Genomic DNA, 25,702 nt, shown 5'->3' with positions numbered 1-25,702 from the left:
CCAATCTAGCAATTTTAACCTAGTATTTTCCTTTTATTATGTATTTGGGGTATTGTTGACATGTTTGTAATTGCCGAAGGCTATATGCAAATAAAACCATTCATTCGTTCATATGGCACAAGAGCTTCCTAGGACACACTGACAATATTTATGCACTAGTCCCACCCACTCCCCCTTTCCTCTTGTTTAAATGATACTTCCCCCAAACTGCTCTGCTCCATATTTAGCTGAGAGCAGTTCTGTAGTCTCTGTAAAGATCGTTCGACAGCAAAATTCTCAGAAAATCTGACTGTAAGTTTAGACAGAGCATTTAAACCACTCTATATTATAGCGTGAACCAGTAAAGATATTTCATATGGACTGGAAAAAGCCTATATTTATATATTTATTAGCACCATTTGGCATGCAATCAAAGATTAAAAGGGGATATAGAGGGTTTCAGAGGAGGACAACAACACTAAGGGTTGGCATAAAGCTGCATCCAGGATCAGGAGCATCTGACAACAATGTGTCAGGAGTTTTTCATGACATCCAACAGGTTAGGCCAATCTCTAGGGCTGGGAGAGACCAATGGCCAAGTAAGTCCAGCCAGTTCTACTTTGTGGTCATTGTCTTGCGCCTGTGCCCCACCACATTCAGATTCTACATACAGAAACTGTGGCCTGTGCTTGGAGGCTTTGCAATGTTAACCACAGCAGGGGCAATCAGAGGGAGGATCATTTGGCCTGGGCCTCCAGCTAGGTTTGCCAGGTATGGACTGGTCATCGGCGGGGAAGTGGGGGCTAGGGGGGCCAGATCCAGGTTGGGAAATGCCTGGAGATTCGGGGATGGAACCTGGGTAGGACTGGGACCTAAGTGGGGTACAATACCATAGGGACCACCCATTTTCTCTAGGAAAACTGACCACTGTAGTCTGGAGATGAGCTGTAATTCCAGGGGATCCACAGGTCCTACCTGGAGGCTGGCATCCCTACCTCTAGCTCAAGGAGAACTTCAAATTTAGACACATAGTCTTGCATATGAGTGGGGAGAGCACAAGGTGGCAGTTGTGGTAAAACTACAAGTAAGCTATTATTTGGAAGGAAGGATCCAATCACAGTTTCAAACATGAAGAAAGAAGGAAATGAGTGCATGAGCCCAAGAAGGGTTTCCTAGCAAGCTTGAGGAACAGTTTGTTGAACAAAACCCTGTCTTGAGAAAGAAAAACGGTGGATTGATTAACCTTCCTGGGTTGAAAAGAGCTATATCCCCACTCCTCCACATGAAGCCAGCTGGGTGACCTTGGGCTAGTCACACTCTCTCAGCCCCACCTACCTCACAGGGTGTCTGTTGTGAGGAGGGAAAAGGAAGGTGATTGTAAGCTGATTTGATTCTTCCTTAAGCGGTAGAGAAAGTCGGCATATAAAAACCAACTCTTCTTATTCTTCGTCTTCTTCTGTATTGGATTGGCAAAAATTCAGGCATACCTCAGAGATATTGCGAGTTCGGATCCAGACCACCAGAATAAAGCGAATATTGCAATAAAGCAAGTCACACTAAATTTTTGGTTTCCCAGTACATTTAAAAGTTGTTTACACTGTACTGTAGTCTATTAGGTGTGCAATAGTATTATGTCTAAAAAAAATCCATGTACATACCTTAATTAAAATACTTTATTGCTAAAAAATGCTAACCATCATTTGAGCCTTCAGCGAGTCATAATCTTTTTGCTGATGGTCTTGTCTCAATGTTGATGGCTGCTGGCTGCAAAAAAACGCAATATCTGCGAAGCACAATAAAATAAGGTATGCCTGTACAACAAAGTCAAATAACTATTATGAACGAACTACAATTTGTTTGTGATGTGAATGAGTTTCCAATTCTGGTTTATTTCTGGACTCATGCACTCATTCCCTCCCTCTTCTTATATATGGAGCCATGATCTACCAAAGGCTTCCTAAACCAGGAACTCAGTTTTTTATAACTGTTGTTTGACTGGGAACCTATACCAGGATTAAATTATTATTTAGAAGCAAGTCTCCAATCACAGTTCCAGATGTAAGGAAAGAAGGGATTGAGCTCAGGAGCCCAAGAAGGATTTCCTGTATGGGTTCATACATATTCTATAGCACAGAATGTATGCCCCGGGGCAGGGGGAGGACACAACAAAAAAGAGATTTGGCCTTTCCCAGCCTCTTTCCTTATAGACATTTAATGGAGAATTAGAAGAAGAAGAAGAGTTGGTTTTTATATACTGACTTTCTCTACCTATTAAGGAGTCTCAAACCGGCTTACAATCACAATCCCTTCCTCCCCCCACAACAGATACCTGACAAGGTAGGTGGGGTGGAGAGAGTTCAGAGAGAACTGTGACTAGCCCAAGGTCACCAAGCTGGCTTCATGTGGAAGAGTGGGGAAACCAACCCGGTTCTCCAGTTTAGAGTCCACCACTCTTAACCACTACACCACACTGGCTCTCTGTAGAGACCCAGGCTCTGGTTTATAAAGTTCTATAAGCAGTGGGGTGAGGGGCTATAGCTTCAGGATAGAGCACATTATTTATGAGCAGATCATCTCAGATTTACTGCTTACTCAGATATTGGGTTCTCATGATGCATACCTATTATCTCCAGGATCAGAGGAGCATGCCTCTTATATTAGGTGCTCTGGAACACAGGCGGGACAATGCTGCTCCAGTTGTCTTGTTGGTGGGCTTCCTAGAGGCACCTGGTTGACCACCGTGTGAACAGCCTGCTGCACTTGATAGACCTTGGTCTGATGCAACGTGGCCTTTCTTATGTTCTACATGACCAAGTCCTTGGAAAGATGCTGCCAGTCTGAGTTGATAATTTATCTTCATGGCACTTGCTCCAGTGCTCTAACTAGGGGCTGCTATCCTCTAGGTAGGGACAGGAGTTCTTCCAGAATCACAACTGCTCACCATACTACAGAGATGAGTTTGCCTGGATGAAATGGCAACTTCAGAGGGTACATCGTATGGAATCACCGCTGAGCTCCCTCCTCTCCCCAGACTCCATGCTTCCCAGGCTCCATCCCTGCCTAGCTCTTCCATATTCAAATTCAGCATGCTGAGATGTGTGAATAGGGTTGCCAACCTCCAGGTACTAGCTGGAGATCTCCTGCTATTACAACTGACCTCCAGCTGATAGAGATCTGTTTACCTGGAGAAAATGGCTGCTTTGGCAATTGGACTCTATGGCACTAAAGTCCCTCCTCTCCCCAAACCCAGCCCTCCCTAGGCTCCGCCCTAAAAACCTCCCACCTGCCAACCCTATGTGTGAATCAGAAATTAAATAACCAGATTTTTAACACTGAGTTTCTATCACTAAAAGTAAGCCTCAAAGAAACACACTTCTGAAAGTGAAATATTGTTGATGTTCTCTCTCTTTCCTACACACACACAAATAATTTGGTGGGGCTACTAAATCAGCTCCTTTTATGTATATTTAGGAGCATTCACAGTTTCCAAGGGACACAGATGATTTTGCAAGTGTAAGTGTCAATACAGATGCTACTATTTATAGTGCTATAACCTATGTTTTCAGCAATATCGGTAAAGTTAAGCTTAGGTAGCAATTTCTAGCTCTAATACCTTAATATAGACATATTGCTATAAACACAGTTTACAACATGGAAAATAAACACAAATTCTGTGGGCCTAATAAATCACCTTTTGAGCTGCTGAGAAACATGCTGCCAAAGTGCCATTTACACAATAAATACTGGAACAAAATGAAGCTACATATATATTTAAATTTCTATTTCTGAACTGCCACTGGAGACCTTTTTTAAGCCTATTGATCCAGAATGGCTCAAGATAACACTACTGTCACTTTGCTGAGCCATTTTTAGCTCTTGCTTATTTGAAAATCTAAATCAGGAGTCAGATGATGCAACAATTTTAGCCGCTCCCCCCACCCACCCCCCAGAATCAAAGGTGAAAGCAGGCTCTGATGTCATGTAGCCAGGTTTCAAGATATCGTATGAAATGCCAACAGAATCCCTACATTTAATAATATGCTAGCTACAAGGATTTGGTTTTATAGCCAGGACCCATTTCCTGCAGACCACTACTGTATCTTGATTCACACATAATGGCCAAACTATGGTATGCCAGTCCTTCAGCTTACACACTCCCATCATTCCCTTTGCTTCACCCCTCAATTGCTGCAATTTTCTCCCTATCTATGTTGGTTTGGATGTAATGGAAAACTAGTTGGCTGTTACATCAGAGCTGGCGGACTACGTTTTGTGCTTGCCCTCCAAACCCGAATTGCAATTGTGCTTTTCAATTCTACTTTACCGAGAAAGTGCAAACTATGGCACCACAGCCAATTGAACATATGAACATATATGAAGTGCCTTATACTGATTCAGATCCTTCATCCATCAAAGTCAGTACTGTCTACTCTGACTGGCCGTGACTCTCCAGGGTCTCAGTCCCTGCATCTTTAACTGGAGATGCCAGGGATTGAACCTGGGGCCTTCTGCATGCTAAGCAGATGCTCTACCACTGAGCCACAGCCCCTCCCCAACTGAGTGGCAAACTTCAGAAAGGGAAAGAGGCAGTCACGGTGCATGAGAGAAGAGGAAGTGAAACACACAAGGTCAAGATTTGTCCATGTAGTGCTAACCCATGGTGTGGTGCTGTGTTTGAGCGAAGACTATGGCTCTTGCGCCAATGAGACTTGTTCCCCAACACTTATAAGGAGGGTATTTAATAAATCACTGAGACCTGGCTGGGTGAAGCTGGAGGGGTTAACCTCTCCCAGCTGTGTCCCACTGGGTACTTGATGATATATCAGCAAAGGTCTGGTCTCACTGTAGTCTATAAGGATTCTGTCACCCTATCATGGTGCACCATCCAGGAAACTCCCGGTTTTGAGGCTATGTACCTAGTGCTGGGATTGAGAGCTATGTTGGGGTTCCAGACAGTGCTACTTGGAGGGTAAGTTTCAGAATGTGGTGTTGGGGGACTGCTATTCAGCCCATTGGTCTTTGACTGGTAGGGTCCCACAAAGTTCCATCTTGTCCCCTATGCTCTAACAACTACATGAAACCTCTGGGTGAGATCATCTGGAGACTTCGGCTGGATTGTCACCAATACATAGATAACACTCAGCTCTATCTCACAATTGGTGCAGAGCTCCCCAGGGCAACTCGTCTGTCCCCTTCTGTTGCCATCTTCTACCAGCAGGTGAAGGCTTTTTTTGTTTGGTTTGGTGTTTCCTTCGTGATCCTGCCTTTCTGCATGATGTTTTAACTGTTGTTTTTTATGTTTTTGTATGTGTATTTTAAAGGTAAAGGTAAAGGTCCCCTGTGCAAGCACCGGGTCATTCCTGACCCATGGGGTGATGTCACATCCCGACATTTCCTAGGCAGACTTTGTTTACGGGCCCCGTGGCGCAGAGCAGTAAGCTGCAGTACTGCAGTCCAAACTCTGCTCATGACCTGAGTTCGATCCCAACAAACGTTGGTTTCAGGTAGCCGGCTCAAGGTTGACTCAGCCGTCCATCCTTCCGAGACTGGTGAAATGAGTATCCAGCTTGCTGGGGCTAAAGGGAAGATGACTGGGGAAGGCACTGGCAAACCACCCCGCAAACAAAGTCTGCCTTGGAAACGTCGGGATGTGACCTCACCCCATGGGTCAGGAATGACCCGGTGCTTGCACAGGGGACCTTTACCTTTTTTATGTGTATTTTAGCTCCTTTTAACAATTGCTTAAGATGTGATTGTATTATGTATGTTTTTAATTGGTCAGCCATCTTTTAAGGGCAGAAAAGTGGGGTATAAATTTTGTAAAATACATACAAACATAAAACATTCCAGAAGAAAAGGAGTTACACCATAGATTAATTTGATGCTCTGTCTTTAGCCTTCCCACATTAGTAGTTGATGCAGCATTAAAAACTAGGGGCCCAGTTGTCTGAATGTTCTCCGGTACAAATACCAGCTTCGAGAAATGAGTGCTGTTCAAAACATGTCTTACTAACACATGTGCTCTTGTTGCTCAGCTCTAAGTTACTCCAATGGCTATTGCCCTGGAGTTCTTCCAAGTTCCTGAATACGATTTCATCCCCTGAAAATATTCATTGCCTTTTATTTTAAAGTTATCTAAAACTGGTTTAGTATTTGCTATCAAGAGATATGACATTGACTAAAAGGGGGAAAAAGGAGACAGTTACTCTGCAAAATATGCTAAAAACATGGCTTCAGAAAGCAAGGACTTGCTGTCGCATTTAAAAGGACACAAATGCATTTTGTTGCATTTCACATTCCTAGTTATTCTTCCAATAACTACACATACAATAGGTGGTAACAATAATCAGTGGGCCTGAATCACTCAGGTGATTGGCTGATTATTTAATCAAACCCATGTGTATTTTTACACAGGCATCTCATTAGGGTTTTAGTGGAAAAGGCGTCAAGCAATTAATCAGGAAACCTTCAGAGTCTGAAAATCTCGTTCTGAATAGCCTATACCCGCTCTACAAATAACCCTTTTGATCAGGCATTCAGAACTCCCTGACAGGAAGTGCAATTTGTTGTGGTCTATTTGTGTTTGCTCTGAAGTTCAAGGTACCCTGTTTAGGAGCGAGCGGCCCTCATAACTAATTGCCACTATTGCAAAGGATTGCATAGAGGGTAAGCAGCAGCCACACAAGGCCATGATTTACAATAAATATTCCTGTGATGAATGAGCAGTGTGGTCATGGCCACAGATCTTAGAGTGGGCCTGAACTTTATCATCTCTGATCCTTCAAGAGCATTTTGCTCCGAGAGGAGGAGGCTGGGGGATAGGATGAACTCTTGAATACCACTGAGGATTGCTGTTAGATATTTTTATTGTTGTTGTTAGCCTCATTACTGGAACCTTCAATTATTTCACGGGAACAAAGCAAAATATATGCAGAAGCACCCAAGAAGGGCCAAGAAGCCCCTTTTAAATAAGAAGAGACACAAAGAAGTCATTTATATCCGGATAGTATCCTGCCATTCAGCACACATGCATGCACACTTTTTAATGAGTGTGTAGATCACATTATACATTTCTCTAATCCGTTTTTGTTAATCAACATTGCAACACTGTGTACAGTGAGGATGCTTAAAGCCTACTAAAGTCAATGGGATTTAAACAGCCTAGATGTGTGCAGGATTAAAGCCAAAGGCTGCATGTTTAAAATGAGGGGGGTCATCAGAATGAAGGGTAAAGCATTATGCATTCGCCTATTCTGTTAACTCCTACTTGAGACTGCCCCTCCCCCCACAATAATTCTCCACAAGTTTGGATTACACCCCTATAATTTCCTTTTGCAATTATGTGTGTGCATGTGTAAGTGTATGCAGACACACATGCACAACATTATTTATAGATTTTTATATTATATAGCAGAAATAAGGAAATGATGAATTGGCTGATTACAGTTTCCCTGACAGCAGGGTGAATAGAAGCTAGGGTGACCAGGGGGATGTCCTGGTTCCTCCTTGCGGAAAGGTATTCAGTACACGTAATAATTATTCATCCATCTCGTTCACACTAAAGGCACTGGCAATGCAATTTTAGCCTTATAATCAAGACTATATGACAAAACCCAAGGCCATTAGGGACTAATTTTGAGTATTCTCTGCAAGACAATGATTTTCCAACTGCACTTACATATGCTGCATACTTACCTCTCACGACGGCACCTGCTCTCGTCGATGTAACTCCTCCATTTTCAGTTCATTCTATTTTTTATTGCAATGAAAAGGAAGAAAAAGTTTCCAAAGCTTTGCTGCATCTTTCTTGGATGCAGAGCCTATTAATTATTATTGAAATGTTGTGTATGGTTAGCTAATATATAATGGTGTGTGTTTTTAAGTGCAATATATAGACAGTATAGCACAGGGGCTAAAAGAATGAGCTAGGAACTAAGAATTTCTAGTTCAAATCTCATTTGTGCTATAAATTTACTATGGAGTTTTAGACAAACTACCACACTTGGTCCAGTGCAAATCAGATTCTGTGCCACAGGATTTCCAGATTGCATCTCTTTCTCCACCCCCCCATCATTCATAATCCATTTGTTTTTGTCATCAGCCACTTCCTATGCCAATAGCTAACATGGATGCATTTGCTTACAAATCATGTACAGGCAGCCCAATCCTGAAGGGGGGGGGAATGTTACGAAGCGCCTGGGGATGGCGCAGTCACGCGGCCTCCTGTGCCTCTTGCAGCACAGCAGGGCATAAAAGAAATTACAATTCCCTCCAAGCCCCATGAAACTCTCCATAGAATTTCACAGGGCTATGTCTGCCTTTTTGCAAGCATAACTCGGCACCTGCAAAAAGGGGCCTTCCCAGGCCAAAACGGCTTTGGAAGTTGCCTAGAGGCAACTCCGCTCCTTTGGCACCGGCGCATGCCCTTGCACTGGAGATACATTGCTGGCGAGGCTGCACCAGTGCTCGTAGCTCGCGCTGCTGTGCAGCTCCCCTATAGCAGCTTAAGTGGCCCTGCGCTGGCTTCCATGCCAATCTGGATGGTGTAAGATGCACTTATGCCGCTGTATGGGTCACGCCATCTCCTCGCCCATTTCAGCCTCCCCCTTCAGGATTGCACAGATTAGCCATTTTTCCTATAAAATTTGCACATTCATGTGATGTGAGAATGCAGCCACTCAAGCTGCAGATATCCCTTCACAGAGCAGAGGGTTAATTAGATGTAAGAATCACATCATGTATAAGAGAAACTGAGCAAAAATAAAGATATAGACATTGTGGCAGGCGGTTTAGAAATCCTGCATGTATTGTTTGGTCATCTGAGATAACACTGAAAATGAAATGAGCAAATAGCGTCAATGGTTCCTCCATTTGACAGATAATTACAGCCTGAAGAAGAGTGAAGAATTAATCGAATGACAGAAGAAAAGAACTGCCCTCATTCCCATCATGCACTCCCCAAGCATATCAACAGATGCCTAAAACAATAAATAAGTAAATAAATAAATAAATAAGTAGAAATTAGCCCATGTTACAAAATATAAAACTGATGAACACATCAGCACAGGCAATGCACACCCCATGCCCCTTATGAGTCCGCATTCTATTGCTGCTGGTCCTCCCACATTCAGCACATCAAGGTGGAATTTAATGTGCAGATTAGTGGTGGTGGTGGTGATGGTGGTGGTAGAAAATGTCATCAAGTCACAGCTGACTTAGGGCAACCACTGGTGGGATTTTCAAGGCAACAGACACCCAGGGGTGGTTTCACAAAATCACACAAGGTTGGAAGAAACCACAAGGGCCATCCAGTCGAACCCCCTGAACCATTTGCCAGTGCCTTCCTCTGCACAGCAACCCTGGACTTCTTTGGTGATCTCCCATCCAAATACTAACCAGGGCCAACCCTGCTTAGCTTCACGAGATCTGATGAGATCAGGCTAGCCTTGGCTATCCAGGTCAGGGCAATGCCCAGGTTAAAGAATGTAAAAGGTAGTCAAATTTTTGTGTGCTATATAAGCCTCCCCTTCCCCCCTCTATTTCCCCACAGACATATTGAACAAAATGGGAGCTGCTATGGATAGGGTGGGGAAGTTTCTGCTTCATCACAGCACTCTTTTCTCTCTTTTTGGCAGAAAAAGATGAAGCTTAAAAACTAGTAAGTGAAAAAGCCAACACCTTATCTGGAAATGACCTGACACTAGATTATAAATTCAAGTTTTACAAATCTTTGTTTGAGCAAGTAATTATTATTTCAACAATTAATGTGATTGATTACAAGAAGGCTAATTTTGTGAATAGAGATTGCTAATGGAAATGAATTTGAAATGCTGGCTCCTTTTATGGTTTAGCTGCAGATTAATTTATTTATTAGCATCTTTTCAAAAGCACACTGATATCCATATTTCAGTATAACAGTATACAATTTTACAGCCCAAGCACTGAGATGCTGTAAGCTTACCAAGAGATCACATGATATAATGGAGAAGGAGAGAATGTTGTAAGCAACACTGGAGGGGTTACTTCATTATGTATTCCCAGCGATGTATTAAGAGTTTGAAAATGTTATAAAAAACATTGCTTTAAAATGTTATTAAAAACATCGCTTTTGGATACCACGGCTAAAAAATGGTTGGAAGACGTCTTCACAGCTAAAGGGGCCAAACAAAGTGCAAACAGTATTTTTTATAACAGTTTCAAACTCTTAATACATCGGTGGGAATACACAGAAAGTGCGAACAGTATTTTTTATAATGTTTTCAAACTCTTAATACATCCCTGGGAATACATAATGCGGTAACCACTTGGGTCCCCATTGGGGATAAAAGTGTGGTATAAATTAAGTGTGCAATCCTAGGGGAGGAGCTGGAACCACATAGGAGCCAGCGTGACCCCAGCACTGGTGTCTGTGCCACTCTGGACTGTCCAGATTGGCATGGACACTGACACAGGACAATTTACACCTGCACCAGGAAGCAGTGCAGCAGCACAAGTCCTATGCACCACCGCTTCCTCTCTGGCAGCATTTTTCTGGAGTGAAAGCTCATGCCGGCATTTGGGGGGGGGGGTTCCCAGGGTTGGAGCAGCCTTTAAACAGCTTCCACAGCCCTTTCGCCCCGGGAATGTGCCTTTTTGCTGGCATAAAGTTACACCTACAAAACCCCTGGCACAGCCCCATGAAATTCTATGGGCGTATTTCATGGGGCTAGGGAGAAAATCTAATTTATTTCCCCTCTATGGTGCTGCAAGATGCTCGGGAGGTGGCGCGGCTGTGCTGTCCCTGGGCACCTTGTAATACCCCCCTCAGGATTGGGCTGCCCATAAACAAACAAATAACGAAATGTTTTTGGTCTAAAACTTGATAATTCTAAAATGACCAAAAAGTTAAAATTTGGCATTCTTAAAGTTTCCTCACTTTTCAGCCAAATATCCAAAGGCTGGATGCTTCCAAAACTACATTTTGAGGAAGAGTCCCAACAACAACTACAAAAATATCTGTGAATATATTATTTCAAAAAATGTGCCAAACACATTACACAATCTATATTCTATTTAGGCCACAGTATTTAGTTTTAAATCAATATTATCCTACTGAGGTCAATAGATCTAAGACATAATGCTGTGGGACCTGCAAGAGAAAGTAAATTTTCAGGATAAAGTATAAAAATCACCTTGCTTGGCATCTAGAGTCAACACTCTGGATGCTTGACAATAACATCCAGAATCAACACAAAATATTGTGCCAAGGTACAAGTGGTAAGCCAGTGCTACTATGCCAAAACCTCTAATGTAGTTGCATCATAGAACCTGACAAAAAGGGGTGACATAGGACAACAACAAAGGTTGAAACAGATTGTGTACATTTAATACCTATAATACTGGGTATTATGTCAAGAATGTTATCACAGCTAACTCATAGAATACTGTGAGTGACTTCTCATAGCAGTTAGGTCAGTGTGGACTAGCAGCCATGAATTACAAATGATCAGATGCCCTCTGTTTCATCAACCCTACATGTAGGAAAGACCAATACTAGAACTTCCATTAGTTCAGATGAAACAAGGACGTGAGAGACCGTTGCTGAAGTTCCAGTTAGCTGCATCAAAAAATCCAGTTAGCTGCATCGAAAAATCAAAAACAAAAATCTATTCAACATCCATTATTAAGACCAACCAAACTGACACAAAACAGAGTGTAAGCTTTTAGGTTCTCCAGAATTCAATAGGCTAGACATTAAAGGGGGGCAAAGGAGCCATTTCAGACCGTGATCATGAGACCATTAATCGGCTGCTGTCTGGAGATGCATGCAGATTCAGTAAGTCAGGGGTCCCACGGCAGCACCCTTGGCCTTAGGGGAGAACAGTGGTAACTTCCACTGTGAATACAAAACCAGTAGTTAATCAAATGTCATTCCAACACCAGACATAACAGAATGCATAGGTTGTTCTATCCCCTTAAGTTGCTGTTGTTGCTTTAACATTCAGATTAATGAAGGGTTCTGGGAAACTCAAAATCTTACACACGGTGTCATTTTGATTGATAAGGGCTACTGTGTGTGTAAAGTGCAGTCAAGTCATAGCTGACTTATGGTGACCACAGCAAGGGGATTTCAAGGCAAGTGAGAAGCATAGGTGGTTTGCCATTGCCATCCTCTTCAGAGTCTTCTTCAGAGGTCACATTCCAAGTACTGACCCTCCAAATAAGGGCTACTACATGGCTTTTATTTTTAGTTATGGGGAAAAATCAGGTCATTTCTCTAACGAGAGAATGCTGATGATTCAGGATCTGACATCTCTCAAAATCTGTACATTTCATGTAACCACATTAACCAGCTACCACTTTACCCCTCCCCAATACAATGCCCCACCTTCCAATCGCAATTACCGCTATTTATTTTATTATTTATTTATAAAATTTATACTCCGCCTTTCTGTTCTCATCAGGTCCACCAAGACAGCTAACAGATTAAAAACATATGCAATAAAACATATGTTAAAAACCATTACAACCAAACAAAACAAATCATTAAAAATCAAACCCAAACCTAAATATGCATACAAAACAACAACTAGACCCAGGATAGGAAAGTGGTATCACTGAGGGAACAACAGACAAAAAAAGTCTTTGCCCAGTAGTGGAAGATGGCAACAGAAGTGGACAGGTAAGCCTCTCTGGCAACAAAGTTCCAAAGCTTTGGTACTACGACTGAGAAGGGCCTCTCCTGGGTTGGCACTCGAAGAAGGACCTTGGAAGATGACTGTTGCAGTTGTAACAGAATAGGTGCTTCTTCAAGCACTCTGGTCCCAAACCATGCAGGGCTTTAACAGTTAACACCAGAGCCTTGAATTGTGCCTGGAATTTACATTGGCAATTGAGCAAAACTGGAGTGATATGGTCTTTATGACCTACTCCAGTCAACATCCTCACTGTAGCGTTCTTCACCAACTGAAGTTTCAAACACTTTTCAAGGCAGCTCCACATAGAGTTTCTGTAGCCTCCTGGGATCATCCAGAAGCACAAGACAGAGTTTAGCATCATCTGCAGACTGGTGACAACCCAGCCCTAATCTTCAGATTACCTCACCCAGTGGTCTCATGTAGATGTTAAAGAGCATAGGTGACAACAGGGGGCCTTGTAGGGACCTTACAGGCCAAGGGTCTGAGCAGCAACCCCCTAGTGCCACCTTCTGAAACCTACCCTCTGGGTAGGACTGGAACCACCGCAAAACAGATCCTCCCAATCCCAACAAGGTAAGGCAGTCCAGATGGATACCATGATCATTGGTATTGAAAGCTGCTGAGAGATCCAAGAGAACCAACAGAGTTGTACTTCCTCTGTCCATCTCCTGGCACAGGTCGTTCAGCAGGACAACTAAGGTTGTTTCAGTCTTATAACCAGGCCTGAAACTAGTTTGGAAAGGATCCAAGAATGTGTGAAGTTGTCCAGGCACCTCTAGTAAGGGACAAAGACAGGCTGCCCATGAACAGGATTGTGTGCAGGTCTACTTTTAACAAAACCAGAATGTGTGGATTAAGAGAGCTAAATTCAGACCCATCCTGTAGAGAGTTATTATTAGCAATATGTTTCCCTTTGAAACCTATGGAAAATGATTGATTTCTAATATTTATTTCCAACACCAATGAATCCAACAACTTCACTCTGAATCCAGATTTCATTTTGGGTTTTTTGCACAACACCCACCAACAGGGCTGTGTAGATGCACTGCAGGAACCTATACACAAAGGCATGTACTTTCTTCATGTGTTGTTGTTTGAAAGTGGCACCAATAAGGTCATGGGCACCTTTGGGTTTAGTAACTTCCACTTTTATGCGCTGCTTTTATCAAACGTCAGCCAGCCTCGGTTTGCCTGCTCAATTTTAAAAATTTTAAAAAAAGAAACAATAGTGGATACAAAATAAGACAAAAATGTATTTCCCATACACAAAAGCTGCAGGAAGATATAACATTAGTTTACATATTTGATATAGAGCCTAAATTAAGCTGCAGAAAAGGGAACATGAATCTTACAAGCCTCATTATCAAGACTCCCTAAACCTCAAATATAGGAAACACATTTCATAAATAAAGACCCAATAGGATTTTAATAGTATAATAAATTCCAGCTATATTTCCTACTAAGCACATTTCACTTTTATAAAGAGAAACTTCATTCAGTTCAGAGCCAGACAGAAAAGAGCAGCAGTTGGCAAAGAAAAGCATTCAGTCCATTCTGACTCTATTTCAAAGGTATACATGTTTTAAAAGGTCTGTAAGGGGAGTTAGACCTGACCTGGATGGCCCAGGCTAGCCTGATCTCGTCAGATCTCAGAAGCTAAGCAGGGTCAGCCTGGTTAGTATTTGGATGGGAGACCACCAAGGAATACCAGGGCTGCTGTGCAGAGGAAGGCACTGGCAAACCACCTCTGTTAGTCTCTTGCCATGAAAACCCCAAAAGGGGTCGCCATAAGTCGGCTGCGACTTGAAGGCACTTTACGCACACACACAAGGGGAGTTATGAAAAAAAAGTAGTTATTTCCCTATGACTTGCCTTAAGCAAACCACAACACAAGTATTCCAATTAAACCAGAACATTAGGATAATGTAAAGTCTCATGTAAACTATGCTGTCTATTACAGGTCTGTATAACTTTTGACCTATCAAGCAAACCACAGCTGGGTATTGTACAAGGTTATCCACAACTCCGAGGAGAGGTAGCCCCCCTCCCCAGACATTTCTTGAGCTCCTAGTCAGCCACAATACAGGGCTGTACAGGGTGATGGGTTTTGCAGGTCTAGTCTCATTCATGCCTAAGGGCTGAGCCTAGGACCAACCCATAAGTACTTAGCAAAAGGGGCACCACAGAAAAAAATGCCCTACTGTGTCAGCATTGCAGGGATACCACAACAGCATGGTCTACAAAATAAGCTGGCACAAACTATTTATAATCAATCGATGGTGGAACAGCAGGAGTGAAAAGTGGCAAACAAAAAGGGCCCATTGTATAGATACATCATGGACTCTTAATCACAAGATTGCATCCTTGAATAAGAATAACAGATTTTGCCTTAAATGTACAGCATAAAGAAGGGTAAGAGTTATATTTCATAGTGAGTGAACATGAACTAACGTGTTCAAGTTTTCAGCTACCACGTTCCATTACTGACCTTTTATTTACCACTGTTTCCTAGATTTTGTATTACATTCAGTATTTATCATTCACCCAGCAACATTTTTAAAGTACATAATATATAACAGAGGTGGAGAATCCACAGTATCTTTGATCTCTGAGAGAGACAGAGAGAGATTGCCATCTCAATCATTAAAACTATATTTTACAAATGTCCTGTTCTTTTAATTGAAATTGTATCGAAGGTGGAGATCACCACTTTCCTTCTGCTTCTCTAACCTCTTCTTGCCCGAAGGCTTGTAACTTGTGAATTATTTAACAATCATATTTGCAGCTGAAAATTGATTTCAGAAAGAATCCATATTGATTGAGATATACAAGAACAATGAGTTTGAGGTTAAGATGCTGTTATCTTTATTTCTGAGAGCCCTAAATTTGTATATTTTCCCCCAGCGCCTTCCAACAATACTCAGTTTTTAGTCAACTTTTCTACTTATATGTTTATCTAATAAGTCAGAGTTAATATCTGTGTTTATTAAAATTCCAGAATGATTCTTCACCATCATTTTCTTCCACTTGTCTCTAACCTTTGTTTGCTTGGCTAATGACACATTGTATAGGATGAAGTGATATCAGCGCAGTGGTTCTAGAACCCCAATACTGGCAAATTAGCAGGAGACGATGACATTGCACTAGAACCAGGAGGTGAAGCACAAAGAACTACTCCAATCTTCATCCAAAAATCTCCATCCAAAATCACTGATACAGTGGAGGCTTGAGAAAGCTATTCTGTTGTGTGAGCTGCAAAATACAGATGAAGATTTTTGCTTCTACAAACACTAAAAACATACAAGTTGGCCTTCATTAATCGGTATAGCTCTAGACAACACATACACACAAGTGCAGAGAGAGAGAGAGAGAGAGAGAGAGAGAGAGAGAGAGAGAGAGAGAGAGAGAGAGAGAGACTTGATCCCTTGATCATCATTGTTTCTGAATGACAAAGCACAAGGATCCTATTTATAAGATCAACTGTAGCAGGGGTTCCCAATAGGGTTGTCAGGTACCTCTTTGCCAGCAGCAGGAGGTTTTTGGGGCGGAGCCTGAGGAGGTTGGGGTTTCAGGAGGGGAGGGACCTCAATGCCATAGAGTCCAATTACCAAAGCGACCATTTTCTCCAGGTGAACTGAACTCTATCGGCTGGAGATCAGTTGTAATAGCAGGAGATCTCCAGCTAGTACATGGAGGTTGGCAACCCTAGTTCCCAGTGTGCCACCCGTGGGCATCATGGTTCTCACCAAGTGTTTTCACACAGTGGGCAGAGCCAGGCAGGGCTTCTGCCCAGCAAGGCTCCTGATTGGCTGCAGATTTTTAAACACCTTGCTTTGGCAGCACCTGTGCCATGGCACAATGATCCTCACTGTGTGACTGACCGTAAGCTGCGGCAGCCATTCTGTGGCTGGCTGTGCCTTCTGAGGCAGGCATTTTGTGGCAGCACCCACCATGCTGTGTTAGAATTCCAAAGGTACCCACCCATAGGCTCGAAAATGCTGGACAACCCTGCCATACAGTCTGTCTCCCAAAGTTGCCATTTCCTCCGGGGGAACGGATCTCTGTAGTCTGGAGAACAGCTGTGGTTCTGGGAGAAGTCCAGGCCCCACTGGAGGCTGGCAACCCTAGACTAGCAGCACTACATTAAAAAAAACAAACATTTTTATGAGAAAGAACATGGAGGAGACTGAATGCTCTCTGAACATGATCCTCTCCCTGCTATCTTATGTGGTACAGTCCAGACAGAGACTTTCCATCCCACTGAGAATGAGGACCTTCAAAAAATTATATGTATTTCATGTTTGAAATGCTGCTGCTATAAAAAGGAGGGTTTTTGTCAATTCTACTTTTATTTCTGCTCTGCTCATTTTTGGATGCCGAAGTGACAGACAGGCCCTTTACAGTTTTGTCTATAGGCACTGAATTAGCATTTTCAATTACTTTCCCTCAATGAAGTCTTTTTTAAAATTATTTAGCTTCAAAGAGAAAGAAAATACAGGCTACCTTACCTTTTCTTTTCACATTTTTCTTCTGTACTCAGCAAAGCTAACTTTCTCAAGAATGATGTATTAAAAGATAAAGCAAAAAAGAATTCCAAATGGAGTTTAAACATTTATGATATATGTTTAAACTGTTGACTGCATCTGTTTTAGTTAACAAATTTGTTTTGTGTCACTCTTAATCAGAAGACTTATATTTTTGTTTCTATTATTGATTTTGCAGCCATGCCACTTAATGCTATTATCCTGGACAGTACATTCAGAAGTTACCCTTACAGACATTTTAAATAAAAACAGACATCAATTGGGATCTCAGAAATGAAATCAGATGGTTATATGAACTCAAAAAAGCAACCGTATTAGTATATCATGTGTTTCTTCTTCAAATGACCTATCCTTTTTCCTATCTTTTACTTTAAATACAGTGATTAGGGCAAACCAAGGACAGAGAGAAACTATCCCCCCCCCCACCAACAAACACACACAGATAGTTTCAAATGTATGGAACAAATGAATCCAAAGGACAAAATATTTCACCTAAAAGTACCACATCTTCCAACTGACACACACATAAACACTACCATCTTTATTAAGGCCACAGGGACAACTTGATTATAAAAAGGGGTGAGTTCTCAGCAAGTACTACAGGACTTAGTCCTGCTTCTCCAGTTGTGCTGCACATGGAGAACAGGATGAAAATTGATTTGACCACAGAAGACAAAAAGAACCTTTCTCCTTGCCTCCGCCCGATAGTGGGAAAATGCATAGGGCCCGCCTGGGGGCAGTTCATGAGTGGGGGAATTTACCTCAACTGGCTCTCCATGCAAGGCCAAAGTGAGGGAACAGAATTGCCTCCAGAGTTCACAGGTCTCCAAAGTTCACAGGATATCAAATTTTATCAGCCAGGATATAAAGAGATACTTGTGGTGCGGACATTGTGGTAAAAATGGCTGGCCCTTGTGGCATATCACAACTGCTTCTGAAGCGCTCATCAGTTTTAGAAGAGGGTGGGCTTGGCTGGGAACACGTTGTTGTTGTTAGTAGTGGGTTGAGACCCTTGCATAAGTCCAAAGTTCTCTTTGCTGGGTTGCCAGGTCCCTCTTCGCCACCGGTGGGAGGTTTTTGGGGAGGAGCCTGAGGAGGGCGTGGTTTGGGGAGGGGAGAGACTTTAATGTCATAGAATCCAACTGCCAAAGTAGCCATTTTCTCCAGGTGATCTGATCTCTATCGGCTGGAGATCAGTTGTAATAGCAAGAGAACTCCAGCTAGTACCTGGAGGTTAGAAAAAACACAAGCACTGATGGCTACTTAACATTATAACTTACACTTTATCTATTTACACAAACATCCAGTTACATAAACAGAAATACATTCACAATCAAGATGCAATCAAGTCTTGTATCATAGCTGAACCCTATCTCGGGCCAAATATAAATTCTGAAAAGGAAATATGCCATAATGGTGAAAAGGTTTTTTAAAAAATAGCCCTGCCTATGGAACTTTTCAGCCAGAATCGGCTTGTTATATTTTTCAGCCAGGAATCGGCTAGCAACTTACTTTGCCTTATTGATGCAAATCAGCGCACGGCTCTTCTAGCCTGAAAGTGACATTTTCAACTAGCACACCTCGGGATTCTTCTACCCGGTGTCAGCTACGATGTGGGACTTGATTGCATCTTGATTGTGAATGTATTTCGGTTTATGTAACTGTATGTTTGTGTAAATAGATAAAGTGTAAGTTATAATGTTAAGTAGCCATCAGTGCTTGTGTTTTTTTCTAAACTCTGTTATATAAGCACGAGGAAATGTTTTGAATCCTAGTACCTAGAGGTTGGCAACCCTATCTCTTGGGCAGATGGAAGTAGTTATAAAATTCTTTGAATCCTAGCCAAAATCTTGTGGGATCCCCTCTTTAATGGCCAAGTGTTTTTAAAAGTATAATTTTCAGGATGGTTAATTTTGCTACCAGCCTATGGCATACCTGATACCCCATTCCGATATCGGTTTTGCAGATTAGTGGGTAAAGCAAGCTATGACTCTTCAGTTTGACATTTTTAAAAAAATTAGGTAACTGGATACCAGCACCAATGGATTTCCTTACCTCCTACAGTTTAAACCCAGATGAAAGGTTACTGTGACATTTGTAATCCATGTTGGCCAGCATTTTTTGCTTGTTCATTTCATTGTCTTTGACCTTTAGCAACCATACCCTTAGTAAGTTTGTCCTAAGAACATTCAAATCTACTGACATGACCTCAAAAACAATGCTGTTCAATATACTTAAGTCATACATTCAGCTTTAAGTAAGCAAATTATGTTAATGCATTCTCAAGGAATTTAATCATCATTGTTTCAATATCCAATATAATAAATGAATTCTCATCTGTAGGAAAGCAAAGAAGGACCAACCATAAGACAGGGATTTCTGCACATTTTGGGGACTTCACATATATATACAAAGATATGAGTTTGATTTTTTTTTCTTAAAGGAAGACATTCCTCTGACCAGTAACTGCCCAATGAAGACTAAACATGCTCACTGTCTGTTAGGAGACATGGGCAGCTATCTGTCAGCTAGAGAAGAGAAGTGAATGCGGATGGGGAAATTGACTTGCTCAAGGCTGCGAGATCTTATACAAACCATTCCTGAGCTGTCAGTGGCCGGGGATGGCGGGGAGGAGGTGCTGCTGCGGCACCTCCTAACCAGTTTCCTGGGCACCGAAAACTCGAAAAAAGCCTTTTAAAGACTTTTCGCCCCATAGAGAACAGTGAGGCTGCGCCTGCTAAAAAATCAGGTGCAGCACTGCCATTCTCGCCGCCGATGTGCCAGGCTGAAAGGGGGCGGGAACTGCCTAAAGGCAGCTCTTCCCTCTGGCACGCCCCAGGAATGCCCCTGGGGTCGCTGGAACGCCTCCCGAAACACCAGTGTTTACGCCGGCGAGACACCGGTGGAAGGCCCCGCTGGCATCCCAGGGTGGCGCTGCCATGGCAGCACTGGGAGACTGGCGTCCGGGCCTCCCTGCCGGCGTTGGGGACACTTACGGCAGTGTAATTACCCCGACCCCGGCACAGCCCCTTTCTGGCCTCCTGAGGACTTTTGTCCTCAGAAGTCAGGAATGCATGGTTAGTCTACTATAGAGGGAAATGTATGTTGATAGACATTTCCTTAATGTTCCACAACTTTTCCTGGGCCCCCAAACTGTTCATTCTAATACCAGTAAAAGTTTGGTATAAAAGCAGGGACAGCCACAGACAATTTAGAGCACGGGTGTCGAACTCATTTGTTAGGAGGGCCGGATATGACATAAATGTCACTTGGTCGTGCCGGGCAATGTGTAAATAAATAAATAAATGCCATAAAATGTAATTCCAGATACTGGAGATAAAAGATAAAACTTTATAAAAGACACAGGCAAAGTCAATTAATGATATTGTTTTTTACTTAAAAAACAAACAAGCTTACAACAATAACATTCTTACAGTATTTTCTTTTACTTAACAGTCTTATTGTTATTGTTTTAAGTATGGTTATATTTTAAGTAAAAAAATAATATCATTGACTTTGCATGTCTTCTGTAAAGTTTGTATCTAGCCACTGGCATTAATTTAAAAAAAAATTAAACCAGGGGGGTGGCTGGCTGGCAAGTCTGCAGTGGGCTCGCCAGCCCAAATCTGGACTGGGAGGAGGGCTGCCTTGGCTGGTGAGCCTGCAGCAAACTCACCATCCCAGATCTGGGAGCCCACTTAATGCGATCTTTGGCGTTTGCCACAAAGAATCCTCCTTAAGGAACCATGCAAAACAACAGTAGCATGTTAGCTATGCACATGCTAATGGCTATGCAAACAGGAACAAAGGAGCAGGCAAGTGGTGGGGGTGGATTTTCTCCTTTTGGGTCGGGACCGTGAATAGGTATTTTTAAAGTCACATTAAAAAAAGAGCTTTGAGCGAGCATCAAAATTAACCATGAATAAATGGCCAGGGAAAAAGAGAAAGAGAAATAAAGAGGGAGAAATAGACAGAAAGAGTTAAACAGGAGAGGGAGGGAGGGGGGGAGAGAAAGAGAGAAAGAGAGAAAAAAAGAGAGAAGAAAGGGAGAAAGACAACAGGGAAAGGCAGCTGACTGGGCTCGCGGGGCGGAGTGGCCCAGGAAGCCCAGAAAGGGGGGGAATCCTGCTGGGCTCCCAGGCTGTCCTGGCCCGGGGAAGCCCAGAAAGAGAGCGAGGGAACAAGACGGAGAGCGAGGCGGGGTGGTAGGATGCTGCTGGGCTCCCAGGCTGTTCTGGCCGGGGGAAGCACAGAGACTGAGGCCATTTATGCATGGGAGGTTTTGCCTTGGGTTTGCCCCTCTCTAGATGCACATTTTCCCCATCCGAATGCTCAAAACTCTGCATGGGGGTTTATTATTGCGTTTTGAGAATTTGGATGGGGAAAATGTGCATCAAGAGAAAGGCAAACCCAAAGCAAAACCTCCTGTGCATAAATAGCCTGAGACAGAGGGAACGAGGCAGAGAGCAAGGGGGGGAGGATCCTGAACACATGAGCACATGAAGCTGCCTTATACTGAATCAGACCCTTGGTCCATGAAAGTCAGCATTGTCTACTGGCAGCGGCTCCGCAGGGTCCCAGGCTCTCCCATCACCTACTTGCCTAGTCCCTTTAACTGGAGATGCTGGGGATTGAACCTGGGACTTTCCCCGTGCCAAGCAGAGGCTCTGCCACTGAGCCACAGCCCCCTCCCCAGCGGTTTCCCTTCTGGGAGCTGAAACCCCACAGGTGAGGCCAGCAGCTCAAGAGACGCCCACCCACCCCCACCCACCTCAAGAGCCAAGCCCAGCCAAACAGGGGCTGGGGGGTGGGTTCTGTCCCTGGAGCCCCCAGTGAGTTTAAGGCAGCAGGGCCAGCTCAGACAGGGGCTGCCTGGCGGGACCAGAGGGACCCCACCTGAACCCCCCCCCCAGCCATTATGGGCTCCCCTGAGGAGGCACCACCCGGGCACCCCCACCCCCGGGAGGGCCAATAAGGGGGCCTGAAGAGAGAGACTCGTCCTGCAGCCCCCCTCCGAAACCAGCCCCCGCACGGACGAGAGAGAGAGGGAGGGCCGCGTGCTCCAAAGCGCTGCCTCCAAAGCGATACACAGTGTATCCTAGCTCACAAATGGTAGTACCTGGATGACTATTTTAATAGTGGGTAGAAATGACCCCTTTAATGATACCCTTAAATATCTCTTGTTTAGAAGATTCTATTTTACCATAACAGAGGCCTGTGTTTTCCCAAGGTTAAGGATCTGGGGAGATGGGGATTATGAGGGGCAAAGCTTTGGATACTGATGTTAAATAAACTATTTTTTCTTACAACAAACCTCAGCACTCTGTTCTCACCATGTCATGGCCTGTGATGACTTGCCGCCTCCCAAGCATGACCAAATGATTAGTTGGGTTGTGTCTGTGTATCTCAACAGTAACAGGGCTCTCTTTCCATTTGCCTTGCATTGAAGCCTGAGCGCTCCATTGGTTTGTGCATTTTCTGTTTGATGAATTCATTATTCTCTATCTTCCTCCCTTCCTCCCTCTCCAGTACAGATCAGAACTTTTTCTCAATGGGCTATGTTTAATATGATTTTTAAAATTCTGGTAAATATTTATTTCATTTCTAAAGAAGTATAAGCATGTACGGTTTGAATTATGAGTTTCTAACATGGCTTGAATATGAATTTCACAGTTTACTTTGTGGGTGGACAACTTGCAACAATACAATCTGTAGGTGGGCTACAAAGTACTCTTGTGCAAGATCTCATTTACAACCTAGGTAAATCCCCGCATGATCTATATTCTCCATATAGATCAACTGCATGGTGTAGTCCTGATTGAGTAGTGTAGCCCTTGCTTCAAGGATATTATCGCTGTTCACACAGGTCATCCTAAATACTAATTTCATCTATGTGCCAGAGAAATGAGTGAGAATACAAAGGCATCCCACTATATGGAATATATCCTTGCAAACAGATCTGCTGGTGCAGAAGACTTTATCTTCTCTTTCACTCACATCCTGACACTAGTGGATTTTCTTATGAGACAGACTTATAGGTTGTTGTGTGAAGCAGAACACTGAAGCCCTCATCCACAGTATATTTATGTGTCATCCACCTTTCAAGATTTTACATTGTGCTTCCACATGTGTGTGGGTCACAACAATTACGCCAAATATAATCACAACAGTTTTATTTACTTTAGATGTAAATTTAAACGTGGTGTTGTAGATTCTCTGAGTGGACAGGCACCTAGACTCCATCATGGTGTATACTATGTTAGGACTGTAGCCCAGGTCTAGGAGCCATTGCCTTTCAATCTGGTGAATTTAGCTGCTTCAGACATACAAAAAAGGGTGAGGAGAGGTTTACAGTTTGGAGTCATGTTAGGAGTAAGAAGCTTGCATTAAAACTGAGGCAACATTATTGGACCAAGTTGTCAAAATTAAACCTGGATCCTCTTTTTTCCCCTTCTTGAAGATGGGGACAACATTTGCCCGCCTCCAATCTTCTGGCACCTCACCTGTTTGCCAAGACTTTTCAAAAATAATGGACAGAGGTTCCAAAATTACATCTGCAAGTTCTTTGAGTATCCTTGGGTGCAATTCATCTGGCCCAGAGGATTTTGTTTCATTTAAAGAAACCAGGTGTTTGTGCACTACCCCAATGCCAATTCTAGGCTGCAAATCCCTTCCCTCATCACATGTTCTGTTTAGGCAATGTTGAGCACCACTTCCCTCATGAGAAAAGACTGAGGAAAAGTAGGAATTGAGGAGTTCTGCCCTCTCTTCATCACCTGTTACAATTTCACTTTCCGGTCCACGCAATGAGCTTATCTTGTCCTTGTTCTTACTCTGTACATAGGAAAAGAACCCTTTTTTGTTGCGTTTAGCATCTCTTGCTAGCCTAAGTTCATACTGAGCTTTAGCTTTTCTAACACTCTCCCTACAAGCACTAGTTATTTGTTTATATTCCTCTTTGGTTATAAGGCCCTACTTCCACTTCCTAAATGAGTCTTTTTTATTTCTCAATTCTTTAAAAGCTGTTTATGGAGCCACCCTGGCCTCTTTAGGCTCCTCCAATTTTTGCTTCTCATAGGAATGATTTGGGATTGCGCCTTCAGTATTTTATTTTTAAGAAACGCCCACCCTTCTTGAACTCCCTTCTCCTTAAGTATTTCTGACCATGGGATTCTACCTAGCATAAGTTTAAGTTTGTTAAAATTTGCTCTTTTAAAGTCCAACCTATATGTCTGACTACATACAGGTTTTCCTTTCCCCAAGATTGTAAATTCCAAGAGTACGTGGCCACTACTACCCAGGGTGCCTACTACTTTAACCTCATCAACCAGTTCTTCCTTGTTGGTGAGAATCAAGTCTAAGATAGCAGATCCCCTTGTTTCCCTGTCCACTTTCTGGAATAGGAAGTTGTCAGCAAGACAAGTCAGTAATTTATTGGATCTTGCATTTTTAGCAGCGTTGGACTTCCAACAGATATCCAGGTAATTAAAATCTCCCATGACCACCATGTCCCGTCTCTTTGAGAACTTTGTGATCTGGTCTAGGAGCGTCCCATCCAAGTCCTCTGCCTGGTTTGGTGGTCGATAGCAAACCCCCACGAGAATATCATGATTATTTCTTATTCCTTTTATGTTTACCCATAGAGTCTCGACTGCACACCCATGCTCAGATTCATGTACTTCTTCACAAGTGTACACATCTTTAAAATACAGTGCTACTCCTCCCCCCTTCCTTATCAGTCTATCCCTTTTAAACAAGTTGTACCCCTCAATCTTAATATTCCAATCATGAGTGACATCCCACCAAGTTTCAGAAATGCCTATTAGGTCAAAATCCCCTTCCTGTATTAGGGCTTCGAGTTCTTCCTTCTTGTTTCCCATACTCTGCGCATTAGTATACAAAATTAACCTCAATTAGTGTACAAAATTAACCTCAATTAGTGTACATAGTAACCTCAACTACTGCTCCCCAGCCACTGAGGAAAACAAAAACACAAACTTTACAATAAAACTTTAACTGACCTGTCTCTAAGCTCCTCCTTTGTCTCTCTCCCACCTGCTCAGACCAGCCTCTGGCAAGCCTAGCCTGTTTAAATACTCTCAGCCCCACCTCTCAGCAATCAACACCCCTCAGCAATCAATCACCTTCAGCCAGCTACAGCTTCGGCCAGCTACAGCTGTCTCTAAGCTCCTCCTCTGTCTCTCTCCCAGCTGCCCTTATTCCATTCTGATAATTGTGGGTGGTTATGGTGGTTAGTCCTGCAAAACGGTGAATACGTTTGCCCATTCAGAGTAGTGGCAGGAAGCATAGCCTTACTCCGATCAAGGTTCGAAAACAAAACAATGCATTCAAACATAACTGGCTACATAATAATGCTGAGTTATTGTCTGAGATCACTTTGGGGGGGGAATCCATATTTTAAATAATGTGAACAGTGCGCAAAAAGGGAAGATAGGCAGACCTCAGGAATCCCCAACTCAGGGGGAAAAAACGTTTTCCTTG

General features: G+C 42.9%; 1 protein-coding gene and 1 non-coding gene across 3 annotated transcripts in view; both read right to left on the bottom strand.

Moving 5' to 3' along the window:
- The window catches only part of ESRRG (estrogen related receptor gamma), a 516,565-nt gene that overhangs the window by 416,384 nt on the left and 74,479 nt on the right, over window positions 1-25,702 (bottom strand). The window lies entirely within an intron of this gene.
- Window positions 4,457-4,528, bottom strand: TRNAA-AGC (transfer RNA alanine (anticodon AGC)). The gene has a single exon. It is a non-coding gene; the product is annotated as a tRNA-Ala (tRNA).

This window comes from Euleptes europaea, chromosome 7 (genome assembly GCF_029931775.1).
Source record: "Euleptes europaea isolate rEulEur1 chromosome 7, rEulEur1.hap1, whole genome shotgun sequence".
Classification (NCBI taxonomy): domain Eukaryota; kingdom Metazoa; phylum Chordata; class Lepidosauria; order Squamata; family Sphaerodactylidae; genus Euleptes; species Euleptes europaea.
The sequence above is the reverse complement of the archived record's forward strand: the minus strand, read 5'-3'. Positions and strand labels throughout refer to the sequence as shown.